Source organism: Asterias amurensis, chromosome 10, assembly GCF_032118995.1.
Source record: "Asterias amurensis chromosome 10, ASM3211899v1".
In the NCBI taxonomy this organism is placed as follows: domain Eukaryota; kingdom Metazoa; phylum Echinodermata; class Asteroidea; order Forcipulatida; family Asteriidae; genus Asterias; species Asterias amurensis.
This window is the reverse complement of record NC_092657.1, coordinates 12,493,601-12,516,047: the sequence shown is the minus strand read 5'-3', so window position 1 is coordinate 12,516,047 and position 22,447 is coordinate 12,493,601. Positions and strand designations below refer to the sequence as shown.

Here is a 22,447-nt window from a genome sequence, read left to right as displayed (position 1 = left end):
CACAAATGTATCACCATGCCCAAGAGTTCTACGCTTTCAATTGAGCACATTGACAACAGCTTGCTCAAAATGTGGCTCTTTAGGGAAATTAGAGAAAATGCTATCGCATGAATGCCCCTCAAAAAGAGCCGACTGCCATTGCGAGTTGTGTTATGCACCCAGTGAACCTCTACCCTCATCTGAGGAGTCAGAAATCATAAAGGCAGCCAAACTTCTGGAAAAAGTTGCTTCACAGCATGTAAGAGGGACTCCAATTCCACCCCAAATTGAAGCTGCAGCAGACAGGTGGACATGGCACAAGCTGAAGGTTCATGGAACTGCAAAGCTGAAAACCTCTGGTAGGGTATTACATTCAAAAAGTATGTTCATACTGTGTTCAAGTTTGATTTTAAATGTCAGTAACGAAAAGTAAATCATTAATAAATCATTGTTATCCTTTTTCCAGTCCGCTTGTGTTCAACTTAAACGTAAAAGTGCAGAGACCACTACCAACAATCACGTGTCCACAAATCAGCCATCTGACAACAAAAGCTTTACACCTGATCGTGCTTTAGCAATGATGAGAGATTGCCAGCTTGCCTGGGAGCAGATCCGCAAAATGCGAAGGTAAATGACATTTCCTTTTCAATAATTGAATTTTTTTCCTAATTGTATGCATCAAATAAAGCAATTCAGAAATTACCGTTGCTTGTAAATAGTTCAACAGTTCTAAAAAGATAATCTTTCAAGATTTGTACTGATGCCTTTGCAGATATCTTGGTACACTTGGAGTGACAGTGACATCAGAGCAACAGATGCGGAAACGACAGAGCAGTCTCTTGAAAGACAACTTACACGGTTGTCTTCGGCCCATGCTCCTTCCATCCAACAAGGCTACTGGGGTAAATGGAAAAGTCACTGTAGATGTCCCCTTTGTGTTTGTGAAGGATCTCCCTGCGATGATCCTTGATTATCTTGAACGACATCAATCGTAAGTGCATTCTAATAAAATAAAACAAAAACATCATCAAGGTTTAACCAATCGCATGAAAATTTAAAATCTTTGTGGTTATAACAAAATTAATTTGTTTGTGTCTGCTTGTGTAGGAAAGGATCCCTGACTTGGCATAACGGCGTTATTCCCGAGAACGAGATATGGATTAAGGTAGGTGGGGATAAAGGAGGAACCTCTTTTAAACTCGCCTTCCAAATCGCCAACACCCACCGCCCCAATTGTCTTCAAAACACTGTGGTATTCGCTTGTTTTTAAGCTCCAGATTCGACTGCTAACTTGCAGTGTCTCATTCCAATCCTTGAGCAGCTGTCATCACTTCAACGTCAGACTTGGAGGTAATGTAAACCATAACAGTAGTACGCATCTCAAATTCACCATCTAAAATTACGGGGGGGGGGGATTTGAAAAGGTATATTAAAAATAAAACTGAATTGGGTTTTCAATGTTTTCTTAATGATTAATATATTTGGATAACTAACACACAAATCTGTCTTTTCAACATGTTGAATTTAGAGAGAAGATAATCCGCACATTCGTCTTTGGAGACTACGAACTTCTCACCAAGATTTATGGCATCTGCAGCTGCAATGGTAAATAAACCTTTCAATTTTGTTTTCTTGCATTCCTGCTGTAATACTACGATGCAAATTACAATCTGCTTGCTTATTTTAATATATTGTTTGTTTGACAGCCCATTATTGCTGCTTATATTGTCACACCTCCAAGGCTGACATGCAGGCTCCATTGGAAGAACAAGATCAAAGTGTTCAGTACAGAAGCCTTGCATCACTTGCAGAAAGTTACAAAGCATACCAGGAAGATGGCTGTCGCAAGGTTCGGGCAAAAGACGTATCAAACAGTGTCATAGCAAAGGCAATGATTCCTGTTGAGATTGATCAAGTAAGTAATTGATACATGTGGGTTTACATTTGGTGTAACTTTTTGTGTTTCAACATTAATTACAAATGTTTTTTTGTAATTTCTTGTACAGGTGGTGATTCCTAGTCTCCACATATCCCTCGGCATCTACAAAAAGTTGTTTGATATGTTCGAAAGCAGCAGTCACAACATTGACCTTAAATTGTATAAGTGGTCTGTGGAGTTTGCTGATGAGGACGACGACAACAGTGCAACCAACTTTGACCAGCAGATCTCCAATGAGTTTGAAAGGCAACAGAAGATCGACAGTGTCATGACCCAAAAACAAAAAGAGCTAGAACAACTTGAAGAGGAGCTACCATTGCAATATTTTCAAGACCAAAAAAATGCGGGGAAAGCATTTGAAAGAATTGCTAACAAGGCCTTTAAGATCCATTGTGAACTAGAGGAAATGGTAATTCAAACATTTTTCCTTTAAGACTATTTGAAATTTAATTTCAGCTGCAGGTTTTTTTTCAACATCAAATTACCCAACTACTTACCTATATTGTACGTCATATTGTTGTTTGACAGGAACACACGCAGAATGTTGCAGATCTGCCATTTGGCACCGGACCCATCGCCAGCGGTCTTGATGACACCCTAAAGAGACACAGAGTAGAAAGACAGGCGTATCATGGGAAGGCCTTTGTGGGCAACCACGTACAGAAGTGTTGCAGGGTACGTTCACATTCAATTTAGTTGTATTTTATTGTTCAAAATATGCCTATTTATAAACAAACTTACACATTTTGAGTGTTTTTATTTATTTCAATTTAGATAGAAGTCATCAAAGACCTTACAGCCACGCCAAAGAATGTGATGAGAGATATGATATGTGACACCATCCCAGTTGTCAGATACACCGACCTAATACGCGAGGCTTCATCAATTGGTGAAACCTTCATGGAAATATTCATGAAGTTCGCCGATGTACACTTTGCCATTAATCATGCCAAAGCTGTGTCAACAGAAGACTTAAATCAAATTGGTATGTAATAAAATCATGTGGGGAAATGTTTTTAATTTTTATTATTTTCTTAATTTTATAGATCCTCTGATGCCACAGCTTTATTTAATATGTCTTACGTAATTACATTTCAGACGCCTGTATCACTGACTTCATGTCTTCATACCGAAGGATGTTTCCAGGTCATTCAATTACCCCCAAGATGCACCTCCTGGAACGCCATGCAGTGGAGCAGCTTCGGAGATTTGGTGTAGGGTTTGGACTAATGAACGAGCAGGGTGGCGAGCTCGTCCACACTGAGTTCAATAGAACAGGTCGTGTTGTTCATGGTATGAAAGATAATCTGCAGCGTCTTCTCACCATCATGAGGCGTCATCATGTTAGCACCACACCAGAAATCCAGGCTCAGGTGATCACTGCTGTAAAAAGACCAAAGGAGGAATAAATGTTTCTGATAACAATATTGATTTAATCTACGTATACATGCAAATAGAAAATTTTGAATGTAACCAGTCACAAAATGTGTTTTTTGAAATATTGACTTTAACATGTTTATAAAAGGGGGGTAACATGATTAACATAAATAGCATAAGAAATTAAGTCGGATAAACAAAACAAAAGTGTATCTGACGACAATACGTAGATCTACTGTTCTTGCAAATGTAGCTTTACAGTCTTTCCAACTTTGAATCTCCAACTCAAAGTTTGTCAACAAAAGTTAGCATAGTTAAATTAGGCCTGACTGATAAGTGACTGTATATATTGAGTGCTTGTTATAATTATTTGTAAAATTTACCAGGAGTAGAGTGCCAAAAATAACTAGAGACAGTAATTGGGGTGCTGTGTTATAACTCCCTTCAGTTCAGGATACACAAAACAAAAATAGGAATACAGCACCCTGGTTTCTGGATTGAAATACATGAACATAAAAAAAACTTGTTCCGTTCTAAACTTATAAGTGCTTAATTCTTAATGTTCTGCTCTTCGTCAAAGTGTTGATTGTTAATTTGTTATTGCAATGTATATGTAAACCCAAGTTGACTAGTTTACTTCCTATTTCGAATCACAGAGCAGCCATGCTTTCATTATGATTAGGCCACACACGACCATGTACACTTTACACGTGTGTACATGACCGCCCGTCTCCATATAGTTCCACGCGTGGCCTATACACAAAACACGTGTATGAAAAACGTAATGTATGTACATGTGTTGTACGTGTGTACACGTCCGTATAACGAACGAAAAACTGAAAAACATTGTCAAACTTTGTCTTAAAATTAGGATAAAAACCGAGCTGCCCTTACCTTTTTAGACCCACGATCTTCTGCAAAATACACACTCCTTCTGTGAATGGCTCACGTTTCTAAAAATTAATGTTAAGTTATATTTTGGTCTGATTTGCCGTTTTTTGGTGACATTGTGGCGAGTACGTTCGAAACGTTTGGAGAAAACAGCATGTCTAAACTTGGCCCAAGATTAAAAAATAGTTGACTTTTGACCCAAGTAAATAAAGAAAACAAACCACTGCGTCATAGATACGCCCACTTAACAAAATTGTTTGAATAATTAACTTAAACTAATCAGGGGAGCCGCTTGTTTATCTTGTATGCAAATTAGGCCGTTACTTCCGTGATGGGCACATTGCGCCACGCAAAAGAGGCGGGGTTTAAATGACAAAAGTCATCCGCAAGAGGGCGCTATCTTATTTTATGTATGATACGGCCTTGATGTGGAGCGAAATACTTTATCTGGGGGTTGCACCCCATACACAGTCCATCTGTGCGGCAGATCTGCCGCATCTCACCGTCTCGGGGGCCCACACCATATATTTCTGGTATATTTATTTGAACACACTACAATAAGACAGTGGTGGCCCAAGGACCGAAACTCGTTTTAATGCACAGGGCTTAGGCGCCCTAAATTGTTCAAATTCATGTTGTTTTTTTTTGTTCTTTTTCTTTTTCACATTAATTAATACATAATCCATCCTGTGTGGCAAATTCATCTCACCGTCTCGGGGGCTCACCCCCATAGGTTTCTTGAATATTTCTTGACCACTCTAAAATAAAACGGGTGGACCAAGGACCCAAAATTTGCTTTAGTGCACAAGGCATACAATGACATTCACATTTTTAAGGTGACATTATACATACTCCATCTTGTGGGGGCAATTCATCTCACAAACTCGGGGCCCATCCCCATTTTATACTTTATCTGTGAGGCAGAACCATCTCATCATCTCGGGGCCCATCCGATAATTTATTTGTGAGGCAAGTCCTTCTAACACTATCGGGGCCCATCCCCATAATATTTCATTCGTGACGCCAATTATAAATATACAAATTTACTATAATTACTATAAATTCCATTATTATTATTATTTGAATACTTTCTTTGAGGCAAGATCATCTCACCACCTCGGGACACATCCCCATAAAAATACTTCTCTGAGGCAAATTTCATCTCACCATCTCGGGGTCCAACCCCGTAATACTTTATCTGTGAGGCCCAAATCTTATCACAATCTCGGGGCTAATCCCCGCAAAAACTTTGTCTGAAAGATACAATCTGACTATTATTATTGTTTCAAATATCATTATTAACACAAAATTAATACTTCTGTGTGGCCAAATCATCTCCCAATCTCGGGGTCCCACCCCATAGTACTTCATCTGTGAGGCAAAATCATCTCACAATCTCCGGGCCCATCCCAACAGAACTTCGTCTGTAAGACTAGATTATACTTACAACTGACCATAATTAGTATATTATATTATAAATACTATTTTAATATCAAATTGATACTTCTGTGAGGCCAAATCATCTCACCACCTCGGGGCCTATCCCCATAGTACTTCATCTCTGAGGCAAACTCATCTCACAATCTTGGGTTCCAACACCATAATACTTCATCTGTGAGGCCAGATCATCTCACAATCTTGGGGCCAATTCCCGTAAAACTTCGTAGTGAGGCCAACTTGTATCATTAGTATTTACAATATATAGTTGTTATCGTAATAATACTTTCAGTGAGGCCAGATCATCTCACAATCTCGGGGCCCACCCCCATAATACTGCATCTATAAGGCAACATTTTCATGATCTCACCATTTCGGGGTCCAACCCCATAATACTTTTTCTGTGAGGCCAAATCCTCTCACAATCTTGGGGCCCATCCCCATGAAACTTCGGCTTTGAGACCAAATTGTATACAAACTAACTATAATTATTATTATAAATATCATTATTATTATTATCATAATTATTGCTCTCTGCGAGGCCAAATCATCTTACAATCTAGGGGCCAAACCCCATAAAACTTCGTCTTTGAGACCAAATTATATACAAACTGACTGTTATTTATTAGGTGTTTGGCCAACAGCCTAACATCTATTGTTATTGTTCTGTTTTTTTGGTTTTTTTCCTCGTGTTCTTCTTTCCCTGCGAACCTTCTCCAGCAATTTTAAACAAAAGTAAAGCTTGTACAAACTTAAAACCTACTATGTACATAGGCAATAGTGAGTAGATGAAACCGCCACTTTTTGGGAACGATGACGTCATTGATGACTTCATGGCAAGGTTTTTAAAGTTGAAAAACGACATTTGCTTTTCGCTGTATCTCATTGAATATGAATGCTATGATGTTCATACTTGGGCATCAGATAGATAAAGACTTGGGAAACATTTGAAAAGTTAACGCAAAAATCGTATGACCTTAACTTCCAGTCGTTACCCTGGGTCAAAGTTTGCCTTCGCATTTTTTCATCAAAAACCATCTTTTGAGCTTTAAAACAACAGTAAAGCTTGTACAAACTTAAAACTTACTATGTACATAGGCACCAGTGAGTTGATGGAACCGCCACTTTTTTGGAATGATGACGTCATTAATGACGTCATTGATGACGTCATGACAGGGTTTTTAGTGTTAAAAAATGACCATTTGCTTGTTGCTGTATCTCAACGAATATAAGAGCTATAATGTTCGTACTTGGCCATCGGATAGAGATAAAGACTTGGACAACATTTGAAAAGTTAACGCCAAAATCGTACGACCTTAACTTCCGGGTCGTTACCCTGGGTCAAAGTTCGCCTTCGTGTATTTTACATCAAAAACAACTTTTGAACTTTTAAACAAAAGTAAAGCTTGTACAAACTTAAAACTTAGTATGTTCATAGGCAATAGTGAGTGGAAGAAACCGCCATATTTTGGGAATGATTGCGTCATTGATGACGTCATGACAGGGTTTTTAATTTTGAAAAATTACCATTTGCTTGTTGCTGTATCTCAACGAACAAAAAAGCTATGATGTTCATATTTCAGCATCGGATAGATAAAGACTTGGACAACATTTGAAAAGTAAACGCAAAAAACGTATGACCTTAACTTCCGGTCGTTACCCTGGGTCAAAGTTCGTCTTCGCATTTTTTCATCAAAAAACAACTTTTGAGCTTTAAAGCAAAAGTAAAGCTTGTACAAACTTAAAACTTACTTTGTACAAAGGCACTAGTGCGTAGATTAAACTGCCACTTTTTTGGATTGATGACGTCATTGATGACATCATGACAAGGTTTTTAATGTTGAAAAAAATTACAATTTGCTTGTTGCTGTATCTCAACGAATATTGAAGCTATGATGTTCATATTTCAGCATCGGATAGATAAAGACTTGGACAACATTTAAAAAGTTAACGCCAAAATCGTACGACCTTAACTTCGGGGTCGTTACCCTGGGTCAAAGTTCGCCTTCGTGAATTTTACATCAAAAAAACAACTTTTGAGCTTTTAAACAAAAGTAAAGCTTGTACAAACATAAAACTTACTATGTACATAGATAATAGTGAGTAGATGAAACCGGCACTTTTTTAGAATGATGACGTCATTGATGACGTCGTGACAAGGTTTCTAATGTTGAAAAATCACAATTTTATTTAAGAGTTTATCGCTCAGTGAGCATTTTATTCATTTTTTTTTTAAATCGGTGTCATGCAAAATGTAGAATCGGTTTTTCACTATTTTTCGAGACCCAGATGGCCAATCGATCTCAAACTTGTACAGGTTTGTCAGTTTATGTATGGTGGATTACAATTAATAAATACACAATTAATACATAAAGTGCTTACACTGCCAGCAACTGTTTCGTTAGCAAAAAGCCGTAATGCTAATGTTCCTTGAAAAACACTCGTTAAATGTGATCATCAATTAAAGAAGCACGGGTAAATACAACAAATTATATTTACTTTTTAAATCTTGGTGAATCGATTGATCGACGGAATTAAATAATTAATTGGGCGTTCGACACGGCAATCTTAAATTAAACCAAGCTTACATCTTGTTCGGTGTGTGAGCGAACTTTCAAAAGTTTGATGCCTAAGGGGATTATAATAAATTATCAAAAATACGTTTTGGGACAAATCTATCATTTTTTACCCACCAAAATATAAATATATGCAACGTACAGATTGTGTTCACATGAATAATAGTGGTGAAAATGTAAACACTTTTCCCACCAAAACCCCCTAAAATATTATACACAATAAAGGTCAGATAGTTTATTGGTGAAAAGCCCAGGCAAGTTCATAAAGCATGAAACTACTGGCTGTGAAAGTGTTTTCGTAAAGTTTAACAAAGCCTCAAGGAATGTTTCTTTGAAGGTAGTCCTTATAGTGCGAAGCTGTCTAGACCTTTGTCCGCGACCACAAGCAAGACGCAAACTACAATGGGCCCTTTACATCTTGTTTTTGGTTTCGTAGGTTTTTCTTCATAAACCAATCAGAAGCGACCTGGGTCAGTGGGTCAGCGTATAAGAAAATGTACACTGCCTGAAAACATCCACCATTCAGCTTCTTTTCGTTTATAGTTTATGTAGGGGTGTGATGCATTTATGTCTGTTGCTTTCACGCTGCCTTTAACCAATGTCAAGTATTGATCATTCATCCTCTTAAATTATTTATAAACGTATTTTTCCATATTTATTTCACCATGAACTTATACCCCATGTCTGAATTGATTTCTTTTTGGTATTTTCCGTTAATTCAACCCTGTCTGAACAAATGGACGAAAACTATGTCACTTCAGAGCGAGCCGTTTCTCACACTGTTTTATACCATCAACCTCTCCCCATTTCGTCACCAAGTAAGGCTTTAGGCTGATAATTATTTTGAGTAATTACCAATAGTGTCCACTACCTTTGACTATAAAGTAACGACACATTGTAGAAAAATTCATCTTTTTGGTTCAATGTTTTTGAACTACGTCATCACGTTACGTTCAACCGAACACCTTGTTTTTGTAATAATTTTTAGGTGTTCGGCCAACAGCCGAACAACTATTGTTATTGTTCTGTTTTTTTTTTTTTTTTTTTTTTTTTTCTCGTGTTCTTCTTTCCCTGCGAACCTTCTCCAGCAATTTTTAACAAAAGTAAAGCTTGTACAAACTTAAAACTTACTATGTACATAGGCAAAAGTGAGTAGATGAAACCGCCACTTTTTGGGAATGATGACGTCATGACGTCAATGACGTCATGGCAAGGTTTTTAAAGTTGAAAAACGACATTTGCTTTTCGCTGTATCTCAACAAATATGAATGCTATGATGTTCATACTTAGGCATCAGATAGATAAAGACTTGGACAACATTTGATAAGTTAACGCCAAAATCGTATGACCTTAACTTCCGGTCGTTACCCTGGGTCAAAGTTCGCCTCCGCATTTTTTCATCAAAAAACAACTTTTGAGCTTTAAAACAAAAGAACAGCTTGTACAAACTTAAAACTTACTTTGTACATAGGCACTAGTGCGTAGATGAAACCGCCACTTTTTTGGAATGATGACGTCATTGATGACGTCATGGCAAGGTTTTTAATGTTGAAAAATTACAATTTGCTTGTTGCTGTATCTCAACGAATATTAAAGCTATGATGTTCATATTTCAGCATCGGATAGATAAATACTTGGACAACATTTAAAAAGTTAACGCCAAAATCGTACGACCTTAACTTCCGGGTCGTTACCCTGGGTCAAAGTTCGCCTCCGCATTTTGTCATCAAAAAACAACTTTTGAGCTTTAAAACAAAATAAAAGCTTGTACAAACCTAAAACTTACTATGTACATAGGCAATAGTGAGTAGATAAAACCGCCACTTTTTTGGAATGATGACGTCATTGATGAGGTCATGACAAGGTTTTTAATGTTGAAAAATGACCAAATGCTTGTTGCTGTATATCAACGAATATAACAGCTATGATGTTCATACTTTGGCATCGGATAGATAAAGACTTGGGAAACATTTGAAAAGTTAACGCCAAAATCGTATGACCTTAACTTCCGGGTCGTTACCCTGGGTCAAACTTCGTCTCCGTGTGTTTTACATCAAAAAACAAACTTTTGAGCTTTAAAACAAAAGTAAAACTTGTACAAACTTAAAACTTATTATGTACATAGGTAATAATGAGTAGATGAAACCGACACTTTTTTGGATTGATGACGTCATTGATGACGTCATTGACAAGGTTCCTAATGTTGAAAAATTACAATTTACTTGTTGATGTATCTCAACGAATATAAAAGCTATGATGTTCATACTTGGGCATCGGATAGATAAAGACTTGGGAAACATTTGAAAAGTTAACGTCAAAATCGTACGACATTAACTTCGGGGTCGTTACCCTGGGTCAAAGTTCGCCTTCGTGTTTTTTTCAGCAAAAAAAACCCCAAAAACTTTTGAGCTTATCTACGGCATAACTCAAGATTGAGATCGATTTGAACCTTGAAACTCAACAGATAGTTGAACCTTCAAAATTACGTCTTCGGGTATTAAATAACAATAAAACAACGTTTAAAATTTGTAAAAATCATATGGCGCGAAAGTTTTTGGGGACATTCCCAACAGCGCTCTCTTTTTGCCCACCAAGAGGGCGCTGTTGATTATCAAATCTGTGTGCAGCATCCAGTGCAGGGGTGAGCTAGATTTTTAAAGGGCTTTCATAAGTTGCAAACAAAAAAACTGATGCCAATCTCACACAAACATATTGCATTTGTGAAGAAACAAGGCGTTCAAAAGTGTGATACAAGTTTAACTATAAAATAACGACACATTATATAAAAAACATCTTGATGGTTCAATGTTTTTGAACTACGTCATCACGTAACGTCCAACCGAACACCGTGTTTTTGTATTTAACAAAAAACTCTATGTCTAGTACTATAAATTTCATCATTTATATTATCATAATATTAAACTTACTGTGAGGCCAGATCAACTCACATTCTCGGGGCCCATTATTGTTGTTCATTCGTGAGGTCAAACCATCCTACTATGTCGGGACCCTGCCCCGGCTAGTATTCTTTAGGCCTACATTGTGGAAATTGGTGACGTACTTAACTTGTGAAGTTATAAAGGGCCACAAAGCCCAATTTTACCATGGCATGTTACCACATTGTGGTGCCCCGTTTTGTATAGCCGCTTTGTTGCACTATAGAAGTAACAAAGCATGCCTTTAACTGTGACGTCAAAATATTGCCCTTTGATGCACGCCGCTAAACGGCGGAAGCGCAGCTATGTTAGGCTAAATATTTTGGATTGATAAGAACGGTTACATGGCGTATTAATACTTTAGGCCTATTGCACACCCATTGTTTTCATCTCAGCCTGATCTCTACAACTCAAACTGATGCTTATATCCCATGACTCTTCAGGCAATGGACAAATACAAATTGCTTACTCAGGCTTGTCTCGTGACATTACAGCGATTTTTACACACTCATGACTGTTTCTAAATCAATATTATACCAGTATTAATGCAGTCATTGCTATCAATAAGAGCTTCTACCACTTAAAATGGCCACAACAAGTTTTGATATGCCGCACAGTTTCTTTTAAATAGTCTTCCCATGGTCTTCCTGAGCATATTCGCAGGGCTAATTCTTTTCACTGTTTTAAGTCCCTGTTAAAACTCATTGTTTGAAACCGCTCATCTTTCTCTCATTGTATAATTTATGTCTTTATGCCCTGAGAGACTTATGGAATTGGGCGCTTTGCAAATATCTTTAGAGGCTACATCCACAAGTGATTCCCACCTGACTGGGCCCGTTCCGCTTTGTCCACCCAACTTTGCTTTATTGGACCCTTTCGGTAAACAGTATTGTCCAAGGCCCACACTTCGTGTATCACAACTTCTATATCAAATAACAAACCTGTGAAAATTTGGGCTTAATCGGTCATCGGAGTCGGGACAAAATAACTGGAAAACCCACCCTTGTATCCGCGCGTTTCGCCGTGTCATGACATTGTGTTTAAAATAAATCTGTAATTCTCGTTAACGAGAATTTATATTGTTTTACTGTTTTCTCAAAAAGTAAAGCATTTCATGGAACAATATTTCAAGAGAAGTATTTCACCACTAACTTCTGTAAACCCTGTAAGTTATTTGTAAATCTGGGATTTTTATTTTGATTTTTTTTTTCTGTACCGAAAGGGTCCAATGGCTTTAATGATGTGTACATGTGAAGACGGCCCCCTTATTTGGCCGCCCCATAATGGTCACCATCGATCCCAGTGTTGGCTACATTTTAGGACGCAACGTGACCATGAAGTGTTTCTTTCTCGCTTCCCAAAGTTGATCGGCTTCGTCCCGAGAGTCGTCTACCAGACATTTGAAACACCGGTGACGACTTTAAACTTTCAAAGCACTCATCGGAAGCTTATGCTGCATGGCTCACATGCGGCCCCATTTATGCCTCCGCATTTTCCTGGAAAAAATCAATTGAATCCAAATCAGATACACTTGTATTTCCATTTTTCCATGAGAAATATCGACGGTAACATGTACAACGGAATAAGGCAAAATGTCAGTAAGTTTATAACGGTAACATAAATGTTATTAAAGCAAGCCGTTTGGATAAGCAGGCTTGTAATTAAAAAAACAAAACAAAAGAACCGGCACTATTGCCTATCGGCAACTGTTTTTGGCCTTTTAGGAACGTACAAAATGCCGAACCATGTTATCTGCTCAAAACCCAGGCTAGCCGTTATAGGTCCACGGGATTTCCTCTGAATTGTATTGATCCAGCCTAAATTCGGTGGCTATCTTTTACTGCTTACTACGGAAGCTGGTCTCCGCCAACAAAAAAACACTTTTTCAGTATGGCGTTATAACGCCCTATACGGCGTTATTACGCCCTAAATTAGGGCGCTATCACGCCCTATTTTACGGCGTTATAACGCCCTATTATGGCGTAATAACGCCCTATACGGCGTTATAACGCCCTAATTTACGGCGTTATATCGCCCTAATTGAGTAATTATTTTGCCAATTAGGGCGTAATAACGCCCTAATTTACGGCGTTATAACGCCCTAATTTAGTAATAGTGCTTTATAACGCCATAGTTTTACGGCGTTATAACGCCCTTTTAGGGCGTTACGCCCTATAAAAATAAATAAAAATAGCTAGCATCCCTTGATGAAGTGATTTTTGTTTTCAATTTTTTTTTTTTATAATAACGTTTAGACATTTTCATGATTGTCATCCGCTGCCCCCCCCCCCCATGAGGAAAATAAGTGTATAAAATTAGTGTGTTATTGGCGCAAACAGTGCCAAACTTTTATCGGTGGGGGGGGGGGGGGGAGTTGGAGTAGAATCATTGATAAAAATACTACAAGTTTCAAAACTCACATTAAAACGATATCAAATGCCGTATTGCAATTGTATTGAGTACATTTCCGATTGGAATTTTGTCGAAATCTCAAATCTTCTAATTTTATTACATGATGATATGGGTCTGTAGTTTTTTTTAACTGTGAGTTCTATTTTGGGTGTGTTTTACATTCTTGCTATATGTACATGACATATTGTCACCCTTCGTGATGAGGACTACAATAATGATTGTCACCATGGACCTTGCTTTTAGCTGATGGTTTTTTGCTAACATTAATCGATAGGTGTCGTTTCTGTGGAAATTATTTAATAAATATAATTTGTATGCTATCCCCATTGGCTGTTTTTTAATATTTTGTTTTTTGAAACGGATGCTAAATCTACAAGTTTTCATTTTTTTTTTTTGAATTCTTTGGCATAATATAATTACTATTAAAAAGACAGATTGGCTGGAAAAATTTAGTTTTGTCTGTTTGGCGCGCCATAGGCCTTCATTCTAATTTGCATTTTATGCTTTCCTTGCGTCATAGATGCACCCATACCATTGTGTTTGATAGTCTAATTCATTCAAGCGTACCCATATATAAATGAAGCGCTTTCTCAGCTTCCCCATTCAGGTGATTTCACAAACACACCGAGTACCATCTATCTTTGCCAATAATACTTAAACCTGACTTAGTGCCCTCCCACCCTCCCGATCCCAGGCAAAGGGTTTAGTACATTTTGTATTTCCAGTCGCCGTTTTGCTTTCTCTCTTTTTTTTCAAAAATTGTGCTTTTTCAGGCATGCCGTCTTTTGATTCGTGCTTCTCCTGTGGAATGTCCGGCCACTGGTCCAGAAATTGCCCCTACTCCTTTGGTTCCAACACCTACTCACGTTACCGAAATCAGACAAGACCCACACCAGCCGTCCCTTTCATCGGGCAGAGACCCCAATCATGGCACGCCCCATCCTACCAGTTCCAGAGAGCACTGCCCCAAGCAGGCAACCAGGGAATTGCTCAGACAGGATCTTTTGATACCGCCAGTACCAGCACCGCCTCAACATTGCCAAAGGCACAGTAAAGACAGTATTTGCAATAAGTTCGATGACGTTCTGAAGGTACATTGTTTTCCTGAAAAGACACCCTTACAGTCTGATAATTTACCAGTTAAAGGGAGACTAAAACAACATGTTCAATTCTGGCGTGATATAGGTTCTTCTGACATGATTTTATCAATAATCGAGCAAGGTTATGTAATCCCTTTTGAAAAGGAACCCCCTCCTATGTTTTTCAAGAATAATAAGTCGGCCTTACGCGAGGCAAAATTTGTAACAGATTCCATTTTAGATTTACTGGCTTCTTCCCGTATTTCAAAAAAATCTCATCCTTCTTACGTGAACAGCCCTTTATCTGTCTCATGCTCAGCTTCCAAGAAAAATAGGCTTATTCTTGATCTCAGCGTTCTGAACAAATTCATACCAAAAACGCGCTTTAAATTGGACGACTGGAAATCGGGTATTCAATTTCTGTCACAAAATGCTCTCATGGTTACATTCGATTTAAAATCGGGCTACCATCATTTTGACATTGCCCCTGCCTCCCAATGTTACCTGGGGTTTTCTTGGTCTATTAACGGGGTAGTCAGACATTTCGAACTTACGGTTTTGCCTTTCGGGCTCAAATCCGCTCCTTACATATTTACCAAAGCTCTGAAACCTTTGGTCACCCACTGGAGGTCATGTGGAGTTTTAATAGCTCTCTACTTGGATGATGGTTTCATTGTCATCCCTAGACCTAAGGAAGCATCAAAACACAACCAGATTGCCTTAAACATCTCTAACCACATTCGTTCTGATCTTTTAGAAGCAGGTTTTGTATACAACATTTCTAAGAGTATTTGGAGCCCTGTATATTTTATCGATTGGTTGGGTATGAGATGGGACACTGCACAGGGTACACTTAAGATTCTTGATCGTAGGATCGTTAAGATAAACAAATCTATTGATTTTCTTCTACAGCAACATACATCTTCACAATAAGAGATTTACATTCATTCGTAGGCCAAATTATTTCGTTGTCCCCCGTTGTTGGTAGTATTTCTAGATTAATGACTCGTCACTGTCAAATGACAATCGCAGCAGCCTTTGATGAAAACGTTCCAGTCGTTCTTACAAATTTCTGTCTTTCTGAAGTTAAGTTTTGGAGAGCTAATGCCAAAATTTTGAATGTTCGTTTTGTTTTCGCTCACCGAGTTGTTAACAAGATAATTTGCTTAGACGCCAGCTCCACCGGTGCGGGTGCTATAATCTGTAACGAGGTTCACACAGCCCACAAATTGTGGACTAACACAGAATCAGTCCAAAGTTCCACTTGGCGCGAGCTCGAGGCGATTCGCTTATCGCCCTTGTCTTTCCTACCTTTGATTCATGCCTCTGAGTTGAAGTTGCTTACCGATAGTCAGTGTGCAGCAAAAATTATCGAGTCCGGGAGTATGAAACCAAACCTGAACAATCTGGCTGTTGATATTTTCAATATTTGTCTGAACAACTCTATTCGCATTGATGTTGAGTGGATACCCAGGGCTAAAAATGACCAAGCTGATTTTGTCAGTAGGATTCTCGACACGGACGATTGGCCCCTTTCAGAAAAAGTTTTTCTCTGTTATCAATGCTCGCTGGGGTCCATTCACAATTGACTGCTTCGCTACTTCTTATAATGCTAAACTGCCCCGATTTTATTCTCGTTTTTGGAACCCAGGTTCTTCGGGTGTAGACGCCTTTGCCCAGAACTAACACGGTGAGAATGCATTGTTGGTTCCTCCTGTAGCCGTAGTGGCATCCACACTTAAACACATGCATCTTTGCAAATGTAAAGGCGTAATAATTCTCGCGCTTAAACATGGCAGAAATCACAACTCCCTGCTTGGTTCAAATGATTTCGAGGGCTGCGTTGCAGCCGCATATCTAGACTTTGTTCAAATTTAATCCCTTCTCACTCTTTTACAGTGATGAGTATCACATATTTTCATTCTTAATTCTTCCTCTCTTTTTTGTGCATACAGATAGTCCACAACCACCCATTTTGGCTCGATTTCCCCCTCCAATTCCAAGCCCAGAAAGAAATAATGCTGCTAGATGTAATATTTGCTAAATCCGAGGGTACGGTTATGGCTTATTTCTATGAATGTCGTCAATTTTTATCCTGGCTAGAATCGCAAGGTATTCCTCTGGTGCTCCCCTTTTCTGATCAAGTGATAGCAATCTACTTGTCACATATAAAATCACATTCAAACTCTGAAAATCCTTTGATTTCTACTGCTGCTTCATTGAGATGGTTACATTCATTGGTTAATGTCAAAAGTAACCCGCTTGATGCACCCATCATTCAACATGTGATAGTTAGCGGTAGGCGGGAACTCCATCATCCGCCCGCACAAAAACAGCCAATTTCCCTTAGCCAAGTCAAAGCCATTGTAGACCATTTCGCGGGTCCTGATGCCTCGCTTTTAGATCTTAGATCTGCTTGTTATATCTCCCTCAAATATGCTCTCCTTTTTCGACACAATGAGATGGCAGGTATAAAGGCTACCCACTTTTCTGAATTGCCAAACAATAAGGGTATTTCAATGTTATCCCAAAATAAAAACTGACATTTTCAGGGATGGTAGTACTGCTTTTCTTTGCGACACACTGGACACCTACTCACCAGTTGCGATTTTACGCCGATTTTTACAGGCTGCCGGGATCAATCTGGGTCAAGACAAATATCTGTTCACCCCTGTTAAATTTATTCAAAAGCCGTTTGTGATACCACCATTATCCCATGCTGTAAATAAATAATTTGAATCAAATCCTATTGCCTCCTTTTTCCTTTATTATGGCGTGTCCATTAACACTAAACTGTTTTTCATGCGTATGAGCGTAGCGAAGTAGCATGAAACGCTGTTCTATGTTTTACCTTCTCCCTTTGGAAAAAAAAAACTTGTGGAAGAGTAGAATAATAACACGCTTTAGCCCTTTACTTATGAAGAAAACATCAAAAACTTTACAAAACTTAAACAATAGTAATTTAAACATTGAATCGGTCGAGTTGGTCTTTGAAAAGCATTTGTAACCGTTTGTTATAAAATGCATATGGGTAGAAAGATGTTGTCAAAAAGTAGAATACAATGATCCACCCAACAAGCCTCGAAAAATGCGCAGTTTTCCTTTTACCTTGTCGACAAACGTGGTCGGCCATTTATGGGAGTCAAATATTTGACTCCAACAAATGGCCAACCGTGTTAGTTCGCAGCGTTATAACGCCGTTATTTAGGGCGTTATATGGCCTTAAAATAGTCCGTTATAACGCCCTTAGATAACGCCCTTATTTAGGGCGTAATAACGCCGTATAAGGCGTTATAACGCCATACTGAAAAAGTGTTTATTTGTTGGCGGAGATCAGCCACCAACGGTTCTTTTCAGAACCACCCCAACTCATTAGAGCTAGTCATTACATGGTGTTACTGCAAACTTTTCCATATCGTATTTCCACCATGCAAAGAATCAAAACCTACTTACATAATAATAATAATTTGGGGGGCTAATCATCCTTACTCGCAGCTAAGAGCTGAATTGCGAAGGACGCGGCTACAACGTGTTCCAGAAGCAGGCATGCAAGGGCGCATTCAGCTGCCAGCCACATCAACCCATTATGACCACGGAGCACAGCCAAGATCGAAAGTGTTTGATTTTTTCCTGAGGGAGGAAAACCGGATAGTCTGGAAAACCCTCGTGGCACAGCAGAGAACCAACGCACAACTCAACTCACATATGGCCCCGACCGGGAATCGAACCGGGGTCACCTTTACGTGTTACTCGGCAGAACCCCTTAAGGGAGGACCCGATGTATACAAAAGGCCGCAATTTATTTTATCCGGCTGCCATGGAATATTTTAATTGGATGAAAAGGCAATGAAATACGAAAAGGAATGATGGTATATACGACCAGCCCTGAAGGAAAACTGTCCCCGTTAATACTCCCTGATGTGTACCAGTATGAACCATTCTGCTCTAAAACCGCACTGTTGTATCATACACTCTAAAAACAGTGTTTATAGTCTAAACACTTTGCTAAACACTTTCTTGCTGTCAGTCTTTCTTGCTAAAGTTTTGCTTTCTTTGCTAAACACTTTCTGGCATGTAAACATGTCCTATTGATTAACATGTTTAGGCATGCTTAGTGTTTAGCAGTAGGACACTTGGTGTTTAGATATTAAATATTAAATGTTTAGACATAAAACATCTAGATGTTTTGATTGAAACACTAGATGTTAAGAAATTAAACATTAAAATGTTTAATACCTAAACATCCAATGTTTAAGAGCTCAAACAGCAAGTAACAAATGAAGAACATAGACCAAAGATTAACTTTTCCTTTGTTTGTTTTTTATTCGAAAAAATAATTATATACAATTTACACAATTTTAATGCTTGTAGAAATAACGTTAGGAATAACCTTTGTACAAATAACTTTATACTCTTTCTGAATTTAGTTTTTTGAAATTTGAATTTTGAAAATTCATGAGCAAATAATGTGATGTCATCGAAGGCCAAACTACAACATCATGGTTGTACACATAAACAATTCCTGCCACCTCACAATAGTCTGAACGATTATACAAGCTTTGAATACTTGTTGTAGTATAAAACACAATGTCCACAGATTTACACTAAACTTACACGTTTGTAAACTTACACGCCTACCTTGTAATTGTAAACAATGTCAAGAAAACAAATTTACATGCCAAAATAATTGTCTTCACTTGTTTTAATCATTACTTAACAACAACAGCACCTCAGCAAGTAATATTTTAAGGGAAGCTTTCTTACATCATTATCTCGAATTGTGTGAGTTTAGTGGAAGCATGTGGACATTGTGTTTTATGTCCTGAAAAAAAAACAGCCAAATATTAGTTGAGTTTCCACATGAACAAAAAAATCTGTATTTTTTTGTGAACAACCATCATCCTTGCATCACATCCAAGTTTTTCATGAATATATGATTATAACGCAAACACAAAAGAAAAAAAAGTTAACACACCCAATGGCAATGAAAAGTTGTAACTATTTTGTCATAAAAAAAAACAGATTTTGGTGAAGAATTAGTCCTATTTCATAGGCTATTTAATGTACTGTGGTTTGTGGTAACACCATGTGTAGACTAGCACTGTGATCTTTTGTTTTTCAGCAACTTATTCTCTTTTATACAACAAAATACACAATTAATAAAATTAAAAAACAATAAATTTTAAATTATTTTTTCACACAGGATTTTAAAAAAAAATCTGGTTATCCTGAAAAATATTACCGCTTATTTACTTACTTTTGGGGTGCTGAATCCAGATGTGAAAAAGCATTGCGTCAATTAAACAAATTGAACCAAACGTTAAAAAAATGTGTTCAAACTTTTACAAGACATTTTTTAAAGGTGAGCATGTGAAGTGAACCAAGTGTTTGATCCTGTATGGTGTAGGTAGGTCAAGTCTAATGCATGCGTCATCATACTTCATAGACTTGCTTAGCGGTGAAAATACCAAAGACATTGTGTTACTGACGTCCTGCAACTAGCTGTACAGATGATGCCCCTGTCATAATTCTACCTCCATGGTCATACAGAATGAAATCATTGTCTAGTGTTCCATGTCATCATTGTGCCTGATGGGTGCTTCACCTGGTGACTTCGGGAAAAAGTTGTCTTGTCTGAAAAGACATGGACAAAGATTATATTCAATAATACCTGAAAACTTTACTAAAAAAGTATTGTAACGAAGAGTGTTGGGGAGGTGGTTGAATGTCCATGAATACCAAGTAAATGGATGACAGTGGAGCTTCCCCATTTTAACGGTCAAACAAACAATTGTGTTTGAGTCTTCAGACAGAGTAAATGTACGAGCATGTGTTCCAATGTGCTCTGCACATGATGCCGTTATGTACATGTACATGTGTATACGCCTTCCACGGGGGGTTCACGTTGATGAGTAGCGCCAGGCTGTCTTGTACTTTGACGGAACGAAACTCGCATTTCTAGTTGGAAATAACAACGCGAATTGCTTTAAAAGTTTCATGTAAAAATTGTCAAACTTGTTGAAATTGTCTACACATCATGGCTTAACGTCACATATCGATTGTTTGTACATTTTGGGCCGTATGTTTGTCTGACTACGGTCGTTAATTAAAATTGATACTCTTCATAACATGAAAAAACAAGTTTATTATATTATTATTAAATAAGTGTGAGACTCCGCGTGTAACGTGTACATGTTATTAACTTACCACACAACATGGAGGTGTTTTGAGAAGCATCTGTTTGAACACTCTACTTCTACGACGTCGTCCATGTCACTCTCACCCGGCCTGGCCTCTTGTCTACACACCAGGGACACTCTGTACCTTATTATGATGAAGTGTTACGTTGGTTTTTGTTATATGGACCGACTTCTTTACAGTGAAAAAACTGCAGTTTGAGAGTCCGGGTGACCGACGTGACACATAAAAGAAGATGGCGTCGCGTTATAAACTGTTTGGTTCATGCCAGGGACTTCTCTGCGCTGATTGGTTGTTGGTGCGTCAGGTGATGCACATCAACTCAGACCAATCAACACCATGAAAATCTCATGTCGTCACTTAAGTTTATCAAATGAACTCATTTAGAATGTAACACTAGCCTTTAGTCACCGCGAGCGGCGAAGCCGCGAAGCGCCTTTACCAACTCGTTATGGGGCCTTATGTTTTCCTTTACATTTGCCAACGATTTTGGTGGGAGAAAATTTAATGCATAATGCATTAGCGTGGTGAGTCGCTGGTCAAAAGAAGCCACTATTACTTGCATGACGTCACAAGAACGTTCGATGCAAATTCGTCTTTTTTCGTGCGTTACATTTTTGGGGTTGTGCGTGCTATCCGGTGTGCCGCGTGCGCCTTGACCAAAGGCTAGCGCCTATCAGACGGGGGAATCAGTCCTTAACGAGGGTCTCTTACTAAGACTAATGACCGTGATACGGCGGACCGACTAGCATACGGTGAAATTACTACTTTTCCAGGGAAACATCACAGTTATTTTATGGGCTAAAATATTAATTTTACTGTTCCCTTGGGAATGTTAGTGTTGTGTTCCCTTCGGGAGATTCATTGTGTAGCTTGGTGCGTTTAAAGACAGTGGACACTTATGGTAATTGTCAACGACTTGCCTTCACAGTTGAAGTATCTCAACATATGCATAAAATAACAAGCCTGTAAAAATTTGAGCTCAATCGGTCATCGAACTTGCGAGATAATAATGAAAGAAAAAAAACATCCTTGTCACACGAAGTTGGGTGCGTTTAGATGGTTGATTTCGAGACATCAAGTTCTAAATCTGAGGTCTCGAAATCAAATTTATGGAAAATTACTTCTTTCTCGAAAACTATGGCACTTCAGAGGGTGCCGTTTCTCACAATGTTTTATACCATCAACCTCTCCCCATTACTCATTACCAAGTAAGGTTTTATGCTAATAATTATTTTGAGTAATTACCAATAGTGTCCACTGCCTTTAATTATAGGTAGATTTGTTGGTACACTTGCTAACAATTTTTATTCTGCCAGTGTAGGGAATTGGATACCATGATTTTCCTCTTGCTTGAGATGTTTACCAGCCGGTAGAGCATTAAATGTTAATACCAATAGTTATAATGATATATGGGTTACCCCCCAAAAAATCTCCAGATATATTAAAAACATATTGGCACCATGGCTTATTTAAGCCTCTGTACCTTTTTTTAAAGAATGCTCAGCACAATGTTCAGTCACATGATTAGATTACCGTGAGTTGTGAATTGAAAAAGTGATTCAAACAAGGTCTTACCAAAATTACAAATAAATGACTCAGTCTATCAGGGATTGTAGGCAA

General features: G+C 38.2%; 3 pseudogenes; all 3 read left to right on the top strand.

The window, feature by feature from the left end:
- The first annotated feature begins 794 nt into the window (after positions 1–794).
- LOC139942694 (uncharacterized) lies at positions 795–3,416 on the top strand (annotated as a pseudogene).
- Positions 3,417–12,727: 9,311 nt separating this feature from the next.
- On the top strand, positions 12,728–17,359 carry LOC139942692 (uncharacterized; annotated as a pseudogene).
- LOC139943381 (uncharacterized) lies at positions 15,628–16,504 on the top strand (annotated as a pseudogene).
- Positions 17,360–22,447: the final 5,088 nt, after the last annotated feature.